This window comes from Cryptomeria japonica, unplaced genomic scaffold, assembly GCF_030272615.1.
Source record: "Cryptomeria japonica unplaced genomic scaffold, Sugi_1.0 HiC_scaffold_15, whole genome shotgun sequence".
NCBI lineage: Eukaryota > Viridiplantae > Streptophyta > Pinopsida > Cupressales > Cupressaceae > Cryptomeria > Cryptomeria japonica.
In genome coordinates, this window is record NW_026728837.1 from 1,227,501 (window position 1) to 1,242,500 (window position 15,000).

The following is a 15,000-nucleotide window of genomic DNA, read 5'->3' on the forward strand; positions in this document are numbered from 1 at the left end:
GTGCTCCAAGGTGCGGCGTGCACGAAGTCGGACCCCGGTTTGCCCCGGGTGCGCACCTCGCGTGCACCTTGGTGCGCACACCTTGGCTGGGTTGCGCGCCCTGGTGGGCACCATGGTGCGCACCAAGGAGCGCTCCGAAGTGTGCTCCAAGGTGCGGCGTGCACGAAGTCGGAGCCCGGTTTGCCCCGGGTGCGCACCTCGCGTGCACCTTCGCCGCGGTGGGCACCATGGCGTGCACGAAGTCGGAGCCCGGTTTGCCCCGGGTGCGCACCTCGCGTGCACCTTCGCCGGGGTGGGCACCTTGGTGTGCAGACCTTGGCTGGGTTGCGCGCCCTGGTGGGCACCATGGTGCGCACCAAGGAGCGCTCCGAAGTGTGCTCCAAGGTGCGGCCTGCACGAAGTCGGAGCCCGGTTTGCCCCGGGTGTGCACCTCGGGTGGGCACCTTGGTGCGCATGCCTTGCCTGGGCTGCGCACCAGGGCGGGCTCAAGATGGCACCCGCGTTCCTTTTTTTTCACTATCTTTCAAAACGGAAATTTTAAAATCTCATTTTTTTTTGCCTTTTTCTGGAAATTAGTGAAGGCAGCGCATCAAAGGTGCGCACCTCGCTGCCCACCACGGTGCGCAACGCCGGTGGGCACCCGGGAGTGCTTCGAAGTGTGCTCCAAGGTGCTGCGTGCACGTTGTCGGAGCCCGGTTTGCCCCGGGTGCGCACCTCGCGTGCACCTTCGTCGGGGTGGGCACCTTGGCTGGGTTTGCCCCGGCTGCGCTCCGAAGCGGGGTTATTGGAGCGCCGCCTCTTTTTTTGTCGGAGCGTTTGGTGGGGTTTCTCGCATTGGCTCTTCCGAGGCCCGGTTGCCACCCTGGCGCGCACGAAGTCGGAAGTAGGGTTAATTGCCCGGGTGCGCACCTTTGCCAGGGTGGGCACCTTACCTGGGCTGCGCACCAGGGCGGGCTCAAGATGGCACGCGCGTTCCGTTTTTTTCACTATCTTTCAAAACGGAAATTTTAAAATCTCCTTTTTTTTTTGCCTTTTCTGGAAATTAGTGAAGGCAGCGCATCAAAGGTGCGCACCTCGCTGCCCACCTTGGTGTGCTCTGAGGTGCGCACCCGGGAGCGCTACGAAGTGTGCTCCAAGGTGCGGCGTGCACGTTGTCGGAGCCCGGTTTGCCCCGGGTGCGCACCTCGCCTGCACCTTGGCCGGGGTGGGCACCTTGGCTGGGTTTGCCCAGGGTGCGCTCCGAAGCGGGGTTACTGGAGCGCCCCCTCTTTTTTTGTCAGAGCGTTTGGTGGGGTTTCTCGCATTGGCTCTTCCCAGGCCCGGTTGTTGGGTGCGCTCCCACCCTGGCGCGCGCGAAGTTGGAAGTTGGGTTAATTGCCCGGGCGCGCACCTTCGCCAGGGTGGGCACCTTGGTGCGCACACCTTGGCTGGGCTGCGCACCAGGGCGGGCTCAAGATGGCACCAGCATTCCCTTTTTCTCACTATCTTTCAAAACGGAAATTTTAAAATCTCGTTTTTTTTTTGCCTTTTATGGAAATTAGTGAAGGCATCGCATCAAAGGTGCGCACCTCGCTGCCCACCTTGGTGTGCTCCGAGGTGCCCACCACGGTGCGCAACGCCGGTGCGAACCCGGGAGCGCCCCGATGTGTGCTCCAAGGTGCGGCGTGCACGAAGTCGGACCCCGGTTTGCCCCGGGTGCGCACCTCGCGTGCACCTTGGTGCGCACACCTTGGCTGGGTTGCGCGGCCTGGTGGGCACCATGGTGCGCACCAAGGAGCGCTCCGAAGTGTGCTCCAAGGTGCGGCGTGCACGAAGTCGGAGCCCGGTTTGCCCCGGGTACGCACCTCGCGTGCACCTTCGCCGGGGTGGGCACCTCGGCTGGGTTGCGCGCCCTGGTGCGCACCAAGGAGCGCTCCGAAGTGTGCTCCAAGGTGCGGCGTGCACGAAGTCGGAGCCCGGTTTGCCCCGGGTGCGCACCTTCGCCGCGGTGCGCACCATGGCGTGCACGAAGTCGGAGCCCGGTTTGCCCCGGGTGCGCACCTCGCGTGCACCTTCGGCGGGGTTGCGCGCCCTGGTGGGCACCATGGTGCGCACCAAGGAGCGCTCCGAAGTGTGCTCCAAGGTGCGGCGTGCACGAAGTCGGAGCCCGGTTTGCCCCGGGTGCGCACCTCGCGTGCACCTTCGGCGGGGTTGCGCGCCCTGGTGGGCACCATGGTGCGCACCAAGGAGCGCTCCGAAGTGTGCTCCAAGGTGCGGCGTGCACGAAGTCGGAGCCCGGTTTGCCCCGGGTGCGCACCTCGCGTGCACCTTCGCCGCGGTGGGCACCATGGCGTGCACGAAGTCGGAGCCCGGTTTGCCCCGGGTGCGCACCTCGCGTGCACCTTCGCCGGGTGGTGGGCACCTCGGCTGGGTTGCGCGCCCTGGTGCGCACCAAGGAGCGCTCCGAAGTGTGCTCCAAGGTGCGGCGTGCACGAAGTCGGAGCCCGGTTTGCCCCGGGTGCGCACCTCGCGTGCACCTTCGCCAGGGTGGGCACCTCGGTGCGCACACCTTCTCAATGTTTTCTTGCCTTTTCTGGAAATTGGTGAAGGCAGCGCATCAAAGGTGCGCACCTCGGTGTGCTCCGAGGTGCGAACCCGAGAGCGCTCCGAGGTGCCCACGAAGTCGAAAGTCGGGTTAATTGCATTGTTTTCCCCGGGTGCGCTCCGAGGTGCGCAACATCGGCGCGCACCAAGGAGGGCTCCGAAGTGTGCTCCAAGGTGCGCACGATGGCGTGCACCTCTGGTGCGCACGATTCGGAGCTCGGTTTGACCGGGGGTGCGCACACCTTGGCTGGGTTGCGCACCTTTTGTGCGCTCCAAGGTGCGCACGAAGTCGGAGCTCGGTTTGCCCCGGCGGTGCGCACCTTCGCCAGGGTGCGCACCTTGATGCGCACGCCTTGGCTGGGCTGCGCACCTTGGTGGGCGCCATGGTGCGCACCTTTCGTGCGCTCCAAGGTGCGCACGAAGTCGGAGCTCGGTTTGCCCGGGTGCGCACCTTGGTGGGCGCCATGGTGCACTCCGAGGTGCCCAAGATTGGTGCGCACCAAGGAGCGCTCCGAAGTGCGCTCCAAGGTTGCGCGCGAAGTCGAAAGTTGGGTTAATTGTCCGGTTTGCCTCGGGTGCGCACCTTGCGTGCACCTTCGCCAGGGTGGGCGCCTTGGTGCGCACACCTTGGCTGGGCTGCGCACACCTTGGCACCCGCGTTTCCTTCATTTTAAATTTTTTTTTTTTACAATCTCTCAAGTGGGAAATTCTATAATCTCAACTTTTTTTGCCTTTTCAGGAAACTTTTGAATGGAGCGCATCATTGGTGCGCTCCGAAGTGTGCTCCAAAGCTCTCTCCAGCTGCGTGCACCTGCCCCGGCCCGCGCACACCGGCCCCGCCCAGCTTCGCTCACCTGTCCCGGGCGTCTGGTGCGGAACCTTAGAGTAAGAAACATCACCGTGCACCTTGGCCAACGTGCGCGACTCGACCGAGCGCGCACTGGCCGAGGTGCACACCGATTTCACCTGGGTGCGCGCGCAGGCACCTCGGGCGCACCGGGGTGCGCGCACAACGCCCGGGTTGCACCGTGGCCTGGTGTGCTCGGGGCGCCTCGGGTGCGCGCTCGGGTGCGCGGCCCCGCGCGCGCGCCGGTAGTGCGGGCAGCGCACCCCGGCCCGGCCCGGCCCCGACGAGAACGCAAACGGGCAAAAGGTTTATTCAAATAGCATTGCGACGCCCGGCGAAAAACTAAAAAAGGGTGCAACACCGGGACTTCCCGGGAGGTCACCCATCCCAGTACTACTCCGGCCCCAAGCGCGCTTAACTGCGGAGTTCTGATGGGATCCGGTGCACTAACGCTGGTATGATCGCACCCGTTATGAGCTTGTCGCAGTGTGTACTTAGCAAACCGCGACCCACGTGCGAATCCACCCCGGCCACCCACCCCCGTCGAGGTGCACACCCTCCCTCGCGAAGTGCGCCCCGTTCGCCAAGTGTGAGCCCTGCCCGGGTGCGCGCACCTTGCTAGGGCGTCGGGTGTGCACCCGGCCCGGCCTACGTGCGTGCACCTGGAGGGGGGCGTCGTGTGCGTGCAGTGTCCCGTCTGCAACGCGGTGCCCACACACCACCTCGGGCGCAACGACCTGCGCTCACATGTGGGCCGAGTGCACCTTGGTGCATGTTCGGGGCGCCTCGGGTGCACGCCTCGATCTTGCCCCGGTGCACCAAGGCGCTCGGTTTGCCCCGGGTGCGCACTTGGTGCAAGGTGGGCACCCAAAATAGGGATCAAGCACCAAAACACAAGTTTCGGGATGCAAAATGGGACCCAAGGACCACAAATGCGTTCCAAGACCCATGATGGGTCCACGAGAACAAAAATGTGTTCCGAGACTTAATAAACAAATATTGGGTTTTAGGAGAAGAAACATGCTCTGATGCCCAAAACGAGAATCGACCCCGAAAAGGCCACAGGCCAAAAGTGGGATGCGAGACAAAAAAAAATGGGACCCGAGGACCAAAATTGGGTTCCCAGGTCGAAGACAGGGCAACCGGACAAGAAACGACCTCTAAGGCTCGAAATGAGTCCCGACGACTAAAACTTGACAAGAAGCACCCATCAGGCACCCAACTCGACACCCATGGGATGCCGACCCACCCGGGCTTCCACCTAGCACACCTTGGCACCCACCCACCCTCGCACCCAACCTCGCACCCAACTTAGCACCTTTGAACCCACATTGGCACTCACCCTGACCCTGGCACCTTGGAACCCACATTGGCACTCACCTTGACCCTGGCACCCCACCTTTGCACTCACCTTGGGACCCACCCTGGCTCCCACCTCGGCACCCACCCAGACACCCACCTTGGTTCCTTGGCACCCACCTTGGATCCTTGGCACCCACCCCGACACCCACCTTGGCACGCAACTTGGCTACTTGCCACCCACCTTGGCTCCTTGACGCCCACCCCGACAACCACCCCGTGACCTACCCTGGCTAGGGTTGGTGCACACCCACCCTGGTGCCCACCTTGGCACCCACCCCTATGACCCACCTTGGCACGCACCTTAGTACCCACACCCCGTTACCCACCCTAGGACCCACCCCGTGACCCACCTTGGCCAGGGTGGGTGCACCCACCCTGGTGCCCACCTTGGCACCCACACCATCCTAGCACCCAGCCTGTGACCGGGCTTGGAACCCAACCTTGCACCCGCACCCGTCTTGGCCAGTGTGGGTGCGCACCCATCCTGGCACCCACGTTGTGACACACCCCTTTAACCCCACGCACCCCTAGCACCCACGTTGGCACCCACCTTGGAACCCAACCTAGCAACTTGGCACCCACCCCGTGACCCACCTTGGCATCCACCATAGCAGTCGCCGACTTGGCACCCACCTCGGCACCCCACCTTGACACTTGTGGACCCACCTTGCCACTCACCCCTAGCATCGACCCATCCTAGCACCCACCCTGGCACCTTTGCACCCTAGCACTCACCCATCCTAGCACCTAACCTGTGACCCCACCTTGACACTCACCCCTCGCACCCACCTTGGAACCCAACCTAGCACCCACCCCACCCTGACACCAACCCTAGCACCTACCCACCCTTGCACCCACCCTGTGACCCATCTTGGCACCCACCCATCCTACCACTCAACCTATCACCCACCTTCTCACCCACCTTGGCATCCACCTTAGCACCCACCCACACTGGCACCTTGGCACCCACCTCGGGCAAGGTGGGTGCACACCCACCCTGGCACCCAATTTAGAACCCACCGAGCATGTTACCCACCTTGGCACCCACATTGCAGCCCACCCTAGTACCCACCCTATGACCCACATTGGCATCCACACCCTAGCACCCAGGCACCTCGACACCCGCCTTGACACCCACCCTAGCACTGAACCTGTGACCCACCTTGGAACTCACCCTAGAACCCACCCACCCTGTGAACCACCTTGGCATCCACCTTAGCACCCACCCACCTTGGCACCCACTCTAGCACTCACCCATCCTAACACCCAACTTGTTACCCACCTTGGCACCCGCCCTCGACGTCCACCTTGAAACCCACCCTAGCACCCACCCACGCAGGAGCCCACCTTGGCACCCAACCTAACACCCACGCATCCTGGCACCCAACTTGTGACCCACCTTGGAACCCACCCTAGTACCCACCTTTGAACCCACTATATCACCAACCCACCTTGGCACCCACCCTATGACCCTCTTTGGAATCCACCCTAGCACGCACCCACCCTGGCACCCACCATGGAGCGCACCCTAGCACCCACCCACCTCGGCACGCACCTCAACACCCACCTTGGTGTGCGCACTGCGCCAACCTCTCAAAGACCCTATGTGGTGCGCTCCAAAGTGTACACCTTTGGTGCGCTCCAAGGTGCGCACCTTTGGTGCACACCGAGGTGCACACCAAAGTGTGCACCGAGGTGAGCACCAAAGTGCACTCCAGGGTGCACACCAAGGCGTGCACCTTTGGTGCGGTCAATGCAAACGAATTCGGAAGTTGGGGTCGATGTCCTAATCGCTGCTGCAGACTACACGTATGAGAATCGGACAAATAGCTTTATATAGGGGAGGTGTTGCGTTTGATGGGTCGACTCCCCTGGTTGTGTGCACTGCACCAACTTCAAAGACCCTGTCTTGTTTAAGAAGTCAAAAGTTGGGGTGGATGTCCTAATCATTGCTGCAGTCTACGCATGTATGAGAATCAGACAAATAGCTTATATAGGGGAGGTGTTGCATTCGGTGGGTTGACTCCCCTGGTTGTGCGCACTGCGCCAACCTCAAAGACCCCGCATAGCAGAAGAAGTCGGAAGTCGGATTTTGGTGAGCACCAAGGCGTGCACCTTTGGTGCGGTCAACGCAGACGAATTCAGAAGTTGGGGTGGATGTCCTAATCGTTGTTGCAGGCTACACATGTATGAGAATCAGACAAATAGCTTATATAGGGGAGGTGTTGGGTTTGATGGGTCAACTCCCTTGGTTGTGCGCATTACGCCAACCTCAAAGACCTTGTTTTCGTTAAGAAGTCAAAAGTTGGGGTCAATGTCCTAATGGCTCCTGCAGGCTACACATGTATGAGAATCGGACAAATAGCTTATATAGGGGAGGTGTTGGGTTTGATGGGTCGACTCCCCTGGTTGTGCGCATTACGTCAACCTCAAAGACCTTGTTTTCGTTAAGAAGTCAAAAGTTGGGGTCGATGTCCTAATTGCTCCTGTAGACTACACATGTATGAGAATCAGACAAATAGCTTATATAGGGGAGGTGTTGGGTTTGATGGGTTGACTCCCCTAGTTGTTCGCATTACACCAACCTCAAAGACCTTGTTTTCGTTTAGAAGCCGAAAGTTGGGGTCGATGTCCTAATTGCTCCTGCAGGCTACGCATGTATGAGAATCAGACAAATAGCTTATATAGGGGAGGTGTTGGGTTTGATGGGTCGACTCCCCTGGTTGTGCGCATTGCGCCAACCTCAAAGACCCTGCATTGCGGATGAAGTCGAAAGTCAGAGTTTGGTGTGCTACAAGGTGTGGTCGAAGGTGCTCACCTAGGTGTGCACCTTTGGAGCACAGGAAAAGTGCCCTCCAAAAGTGCGCACCTTTGGAGTGCACAAAAGTGCCCTCCAAAAGTGCGCACCTTTGGAGCGCAGAAAAGTGCCCTCCAAAAAGTGCCCTCCAAAAGTGCGCACCTTTGGAGCGCAGAAAAGTGCCCTCCAAAAAGTGCCCTCCAAAAGTGCGCACCTTTGGAGCGCAGAAAAGTGCCCTCCAAAAAGTGCCCTCCAAAAGTGCGCACCTTTGGAGCGCAGAAAAGTGCCCTCCAAAAGTGCGCACCTTTGGAGCGCAGAAAAGTGCCCTCCAAAAAGTGCCCTCCAAAAGTGCGCACCTTTGGAGCGCAGAAAAGTGCCCTCCAAAAAGTGCCCTCCAAAAGTGCGCACCTTTGGAGCGCAGAAAAGTGCCCTCCAAAAAGTGCCCTCCAAAAGTGCGCACCTTTGGAGCGCAGAAAAGTGCCCTCCAAAAAGTGCCCTCCAAAAGTGCGCACCTTTGGAGCGCAGAAAAGTGCCCTCCAAAAAGTGCCCTCCAAAAGTGCGCACCTTTGGAGCGCAGAAAAGTGCCCTCCAAAAGTGCGCACCTTTGGAGCGCACAAAAGTGCCCTCCAAAAGTGCGCACTTTTGGTGCGCACCAAGGCGCTGGTTCGGTCGTTGCAGGCGAGTTCGGAAGTTGGGGTCGATGTCCTGAGCGGAGGTGCAAACTACACAGGTGTCGGAATCGGACAAATAGCTTATATAGGGGAGGTGTATGCTTCGATGGGTCGACTCCCCAGGTTGAGCGCACCGCGCCAACCTCAAAGACCCTACGGTATGGATGAAGTCGGAAGTTGGGTCCGATGACCAATTCGATTAGTAGGTATGCTCATGAGGTCGGAATTTGGGTCCGATGACCTGCCATGTGCAGGAAGGCGAATGTTGACACTGTGCGTTGCAAGGTGCACACCAAGGCGCTGGTGCGGTCTTTTTAGTCGAGTTCGGAAGTTGGGGTCGATGTCCTGATCGGAGGTGCAAGCTACACAGGTGTGGGAATCGGACAAATAGCTTATATAGGGGAGGTGTATGCTTCGTTGGGTCGACTCCCCGGGTTGAGCGCACCGCGCCAACCTCAAAGACCCTACGGTATGGATGAAGTCGGAAGTTGGGTCCGATGACCGATTCGATATGTAGGCATACTCGCGAGGTCGGAATTTGGGTCCGATGACCTGCCACGTGCAGGAAGGCGAATGTTGGCACTGTGCGTTGCAAGGTGCGCACCAAGGCGCTGGTTCGGTCGTTGGAGGCGAGTTCGGAAGTTGGGGTCGATGTCTTGATCGGAGGTGCAAACTACACAGGTGTGGGAATCGGACAAATAGCTTATATAGGGGAGGTGTATGCTTCGTTGGGTCGACTCCCCGGGTTGAGCGCACCGCGCCAACCTCAAAGACCCTACGGTATGGATGAAGTCGGAAGTTGGGTCCGATGACCGATTCGATATGTAGGCATACTCGCGAGGTCGGAATTTGGGTCCGATGACCTGCCATGTGCAGGAAGGCGAATGTTGGGACTGTGCGTCGCAAGGTGCGCACCAAGGCGCTGGTGCCGTCGTTGCAGTCGAGTTCGGAAGTTGGGGTCGATGTCCTGGTCAGAGGTGCAAACTACACAGGTGTGGGAATCGGACAAATAGCTTATATAGGGGAGGTGTATGCTTCGATGGGTCGACTCCCTGGGTTGAGCGCACCGCGCCAACCTCAAAGACCCTACAGTATGGATGAAGTCGGAAGTTGGGTCCGATGACCGATTCGATACGTAGGCATATTGGCGAGGTCTGAATTTGTGTCCGATGACCTGCCATGCGCAGGAAGGCGGAATTTGGGTCCGATGACCGAGTTGATGGCGTGCCATGCGCAGAAAGGCGGAATTTGGGTCCGATGACCGAGTTGATGTTGATGGCCCGCCATGCACAGGAAGGCGGAATTTGGGTCCGATGACCGATTTGAAGGCGTGCCATACGCAAAAAGGCGGAGTTTGGGTCCGATGACCGAGTTGATATTGATGGCCCGCCATGCGCAGGAAGGCGGAATTTGGGTCCGATGACCTGACATACGCATGGAGTCCGACTCGGGGGCCGATGTTCGATTCGATGACTTGCATTGTGGGTAAAGTCGGAAGTTGTGGTCTTTGACCCGATTCGATGACCAGACTTCGGCTGCTTGAGAATCGGACAAATAACTTATATAGGGGAGGTAGTGTTCTCGAGCATCCTCCCCCCGTGCCCGTTTATGTCGATTGATGCTGGTGCTCGACTGGTTGGAGCGCTCGGATGCAAAAATCTTGCACCAGGATTTATCGATTGTGATGGACACGGCAAGTCTCCTGATTGCTATGCAGGAGCTCATCGTGAATCTCTATGCGGCCTTGGTATGGACTCGACCTGCGGAATGGTTCGGCAATGGTAGTCGCTCCAACACGTCCTTGCAATGGCCACAGAGGTGATTCGACTAGAGCTCCAGTCTAGCTTTTGGGTTGCTTGGCGGACTGGTATAGCCGCGATCGAGTTCCGGCCATGAACGTTTTAGATAGCTCTTGGGCTTTCTGGGACGGAAGTCGGAAGTTTGGGCTGTTGTCCGATTTGATGACCATTCTTCGGATGTGTGAGAATCGGACAAATAACTTATATAGGGGACTGTGTTGTCTCACGCAGCCCCCTCCGTGCCCCTCTATCTCGACCGATGTTGGTGCTTGAAAGGGTTGGGATCGCTCGGATTTATAAACGTGCACCACCATTTGTCGAGTGTGAGGGACGCGGCAGGTCTCCTAAATGCTATGCGGGCGCTCTCTGAGAATCTCTATCCGGCCTCGACACAGACTAGTCTTGCTGAATGGTTTGGCACTGGTAGTCGATCCAACACGTCGTTGTTGTGGCCGCCTAGGCGATTCGATTCGAGCCCCCGTCTAGCTTTTGGGTTGCTTGGCGGATTTTGCCCTATCCGCAAGTGAGCTCGGTCCCTAAACGTTCGAGAAACCCGATTGCTATGCGCCGACTCTCTTTCTTGCGAGCCTCCATCTAGCTTTTGGGTCTCTACGGAACGGAAGTCGGAATCTGGGACCGTTGTTTGATTCGACGAGGCAGACTACGGTTGTGCGAGAATCGGACAAATAACTGTATATAGGGGAGGTGTTGACTGGAGCATTCTCCCCCGTGCCCCTCTAACTCGACCAATGCTGGCGCTCGAACGGTGGTAGCGCTCGGATTTTCATTGAGCGCCAGCATTGGTCGATTTAGAGGGGCATGCGAGATTCCCGAATGCTATGCGAGGGCTCTAACGGAAATGTCTATTGGTTTCGGTATGGATGCAATTGCGAGTGGTTCGGCAAAGGTAGTCGTTCCGATGCGTCCATGTCGTGGCCAAATCGATAATTCGATTTGAGCCCTCGTATAGCATTTGGGTCTCTCGATGTGATTCCGCATTCCAGTCCCTTTGGGCACTGCTTGAGCCGCATCCCAGGGGGTTCCCTTCCCAATAATCTGCCTCGCAACCCGATTGCTATGCGGTGAGGCTCCTCGGCCGCCTCGGAACTATCTGTGTATCAGACGCATCGCGGGATAAGGGGTTGGCAACGGTAGTCGCCCCAAGCGCGTCCGATGCTTGGACCATTCCGAGGCGGCCCTGAAGCCTCTTCCGTCTAGCCGTTGGGTCCTTCTCGCCGCATCCCTCGCCTCGCACCCCGATTGCTATGCGGTGAGGCTCCTCGGCCGCCTCGGAACTATCTGTGTATCGGACGCGTCGCGGGATAAGGGGTTGTCACTGGTAGTCGCCCCAAGCGCGTCCGATGCTTGGACCATTCCGAGGCGGCCCTGAAGCCTCTTCCGTCTAGCCGTTGGGTCCTTCTCGCCGCATCCCTCGCCTCGCACCCCGATTGCTATGCGGTGAGGCTCCTCGGCCGCCTCGGAACTATCTGTGTATCGGACGCGTCGCGGGATAAGGGGTTGTCATTGGTAGTCGCCCCAAGCGCGTCCGATGCTTGGACCATTCCGAGGCGGCCCTGAAGCCTCTTCCGTCTAGCCGTTGGGTCCTTCTCGCCGCATCCCTCGCCTCGCACCCCGATTGCTATGCGGTGAGGCTCCTCGGCCGCCTCGGAACTATCTGTGTATCGGACGCGTCGCGGGATAAGGGGTTGTCACTGGTAGTCGCCCCAAGCGCGTCCGATGCTTGGACCATTCCGAGGCGGCCCTGAAGCCTCTTCCGTCTAGCCGTTGGGTCCTTCTCGCCGCATCCCTCGCCTCGCACCCCGATTGCTATGCGGTGAGGCTCCTCGGCCGCCTCGGAACTATCTGTGTATCGGACGCGTCGCGGGATAAGGGGTTGTCACTGGTAGTCGCCCCAAGCGCGTTCGATGCTTGGACCATTCCGAGGCGGCCCTGAAGCCTCTTCCGTCTAGCCGTTGGGTCCTTCTCGCCGCATCCCTCGCCTCGCACCCCGATTGCTATGCGGTGAGGCTCCTCGGCCGCCTTGGAACTATCTGTGTATCGGACGCGTCGCGGGATAAGGGGTTGTCACTGGTAGTCGCCCCAAGCGCGTCCGATGCTTAGACCATTCCGAGGCGGACCCGAAGCCTCTTCCGTCTAGCCGTTGGGTCCTTCTCGCCGCATCCTTCGCCTCGCACCCCGATTGCTATGCGGTGAGGCTCCTCGGCCGCCTCGGAACTATCTGTGTATCGGACGCGTCGCGGGATAAGGGGTTGTCACTGGTAGTCGCCCCAAGCGCGTCCGATGCTTGGACCATTCCGAGGCGGACCCGAAGCCTCTTCCGTCTAGCCGTTGGGTCCTTCTCGCCGCATCCCTCGCCTCGCACCCCGATTGCTATGCGGTGAGGCTCCTCGGCCGCCTTGGAACTATCTGTGTATCGGACGCGTCGCGGGATAAGGGGTTGTCACTGGTAGTCGCCCCAAGCGCGTCCGATGCTTGGACCATTCCGAGGCGGACCCGAAGCCTCTTCCGTCTAGCCGTTGGGTCCTTCTCGCCGCATCCCTCGCCTCGCACCCCGATTGCTATGCGGTGAGGCTCCTCGGCCGCCTTGGAACTATCTGTGTATCGGACGCGTCGCGGGATAAGGGGTTGTCACTGGTAGTCGCCCCAAGCGCGTCCGATGCTTGGACCATTCCGAGGCGGACCCGAAGCCTCTTCCGTCTAGCCGTTGGGTCCTTCTCGCCGCATCCCTCGCCTCGCACCCCGATTGCTATGCGGTGAGGCTCCTCGGCCGCCTTGGAACTATCTGTGTATCGGACGCGTCGCGGGATAAGGGGTTGTCACTGGTAGTCGCCCCAAGCGCGTCCGATGCTTGGACCATTCCGAGGCGGCCCCGAAGCCTCTTCCGTGTAGCCGTTGGGTCCTTCTCGCCGCATCCCTCGCCTCGCACCCCGATTGCTATGCGGTGAGGCTCCTCGGCCGCCTTGGAACTATCTGTGTATCGGACGCGTCGCGGGATAAGGGGTTGTCACTGGTAGTCGCCCCAAGCGCGTCCGATGCTTGGACCATTCCGAGGCGGCCCCGAAGCCTCTTCCGTGTAGCCGTTGGGTCCTTCTCGCCGCATCCCTCGCCTCGCACCCCGATTGCTATGCGGTGAGGCTCCTCGGCCGCCTTGGAACTATCTGTGTATCGGACGCGTCGCGGGATAAGGGGTTGTCACTGGTAGTCGCCCCAAGCGCGTCCGATGCTTGGACCATTCCGAGGCGGACCTGAAGCCTCTTCCCTCTAGCCGTTGGGGCTTTCTCGCCGCATCCCTCGCCTCGCACCCTGATTGCTATGCTGTGAGGCTCCTCGGCCGCCTTGGAACTATCTGTGTATCGGACGCATCGCGGGATAAGGGGTTGGCAGTGGTAGTCGCCCCAAGCGCATCCGATGCTTGGACCATTCCGAGGCGGCCCTGCAGCCTCTTCCGTCTAGCCGTTGGGGCCATCTCGCCGCATCCCCCACCTCGCACCACGATTGCTATGCGGTGAGGCTCCTTGGCCGCCTCGGAACTATCTGTGTATCGGACGCATCGCGGGATAAGGGGTTGTCACTGGTAGTCGCCCCAAGCGCGTCCGATGCTTGGACTATTCCGAGGCGGCCCTGCAGCCTCTTCCGTCTAGCCGTTGGGGCCATCTCGCTGCATCCCCCACCTCCTCGGCCGCCTCGGAACTATCTGTGTATCGGACGCATCGCGGGATAAGGGGTTGGCAGTGGTAGTCGCCCCAAGCGCGTCCGATGCTTGGACTATTCCGAGGCAGCCCTGCAGCCTCTTCCGTCTAGCCTTTGGGGCCATCTCGCCGCATCCCTCGCCTCGCACCCCGATTGCTATGCGGTGAGGCTCCTCGGCCGCCTGGGAACTATCTTCGTATCGGACGCATCGCGGGATAAGGGGTTGTCACTGGTAGTCGCCCCAAGCGCGTCCGATGCTTGGACTATTCCGAGGCGGCCCTGTGGCCTCTTCCGTCTAGCCGTTGGGGCCATCTCGCCGCATCCCCCACCTCGCACCCCGATTGCTATGCGGTGAGGCTCTTCGGCCGCCTTGGAACTATCTTCGTATCGGACGCATTGCGGGATAAGGGGTTGTCACTGGTAGTGGCCCCAAGCGCGTCCGATGCTTGGACTATTCCGAGGCGGCCCTGCAGCCTCTTCCGTCTAGCCGTTGGGGCCATCTCGCCGCATCCCCCACCTCGCACCCCGATTGCTATGCGGTGAGGCTCCTCGGCCGCCTTGGAACTATCTTCGTATCGGACGCATCGCGGGATAAGGGGTTGTCACTGGTAGTCGCCCCAAGCGCGTCCGATGCTTGGACTATTCCGACGCGGCCCTGTGGCCTCTTCCGTCTAGCCGTTGGGGCCATCTCGCCGCATCCCCCACCTCGCACCCCGATTGCTATGCGGTGAGGCTCCTCGGCCGCCTTGGAACCATCTTCGTATCGGACGCATCGCGGGATAGGGGGCTGTCACTGGTAGTCGCCCCAAGCGTGTCCGATGCTTGGACCATTCCTAGGCGGCCCTGAAGCCTCTTCCGTCTAGCCGTTGGGGCCTTCCCGCCCCATCCCTCGCCTCGCACCCCCGATTGCTATGCGGTGAGGCTCCTCGGCCGCCTTGGAACCATCTGTGTATCGGACGCATCGCGGGATAAGGGGTTGGCACTGGCAGTCGCCCCAAGCGCGTCCGATGCTTGGACCATTCCGAGGTGGCCCTGAAGCCTCTTCCGTCTAGCCGTTGGGGCCTTCCCGCCCCATCCCTCGCCTCGCACCCCGATTGATATGCGGTGAGGCTCCTCGGCCGCCTTGGAACTATCTGTGTATCGGACGCATCGCGGGATAAGGGGTTGGCACTGGTAGTCGTCCCAATCGCATCCGATGCTTGGACCATTCCGAGGCGGCCCTGCAGCCTC

General features: G+C 60.2%; 1 non-coding gene across 1 annotated transcript; it reads right to left on the reverse strand.

Annotated features, from left to right (window-relative positions):
- Nucleotides 1-3,779: 3,779 nt before the first annotated feature.
- Nucleotides 3,780-3,899, reverse strand: LOC131860571 (5S ribosomal RNA). The gene has a single exon (XR_009359665.1). It is a non-coding gene; the product is annotated as a 5S ribosomal RNA (ribosomal RNA).
- Between the last annotated feature and the right edge of the window lie 11,101 nt (nt 3,900-15,000).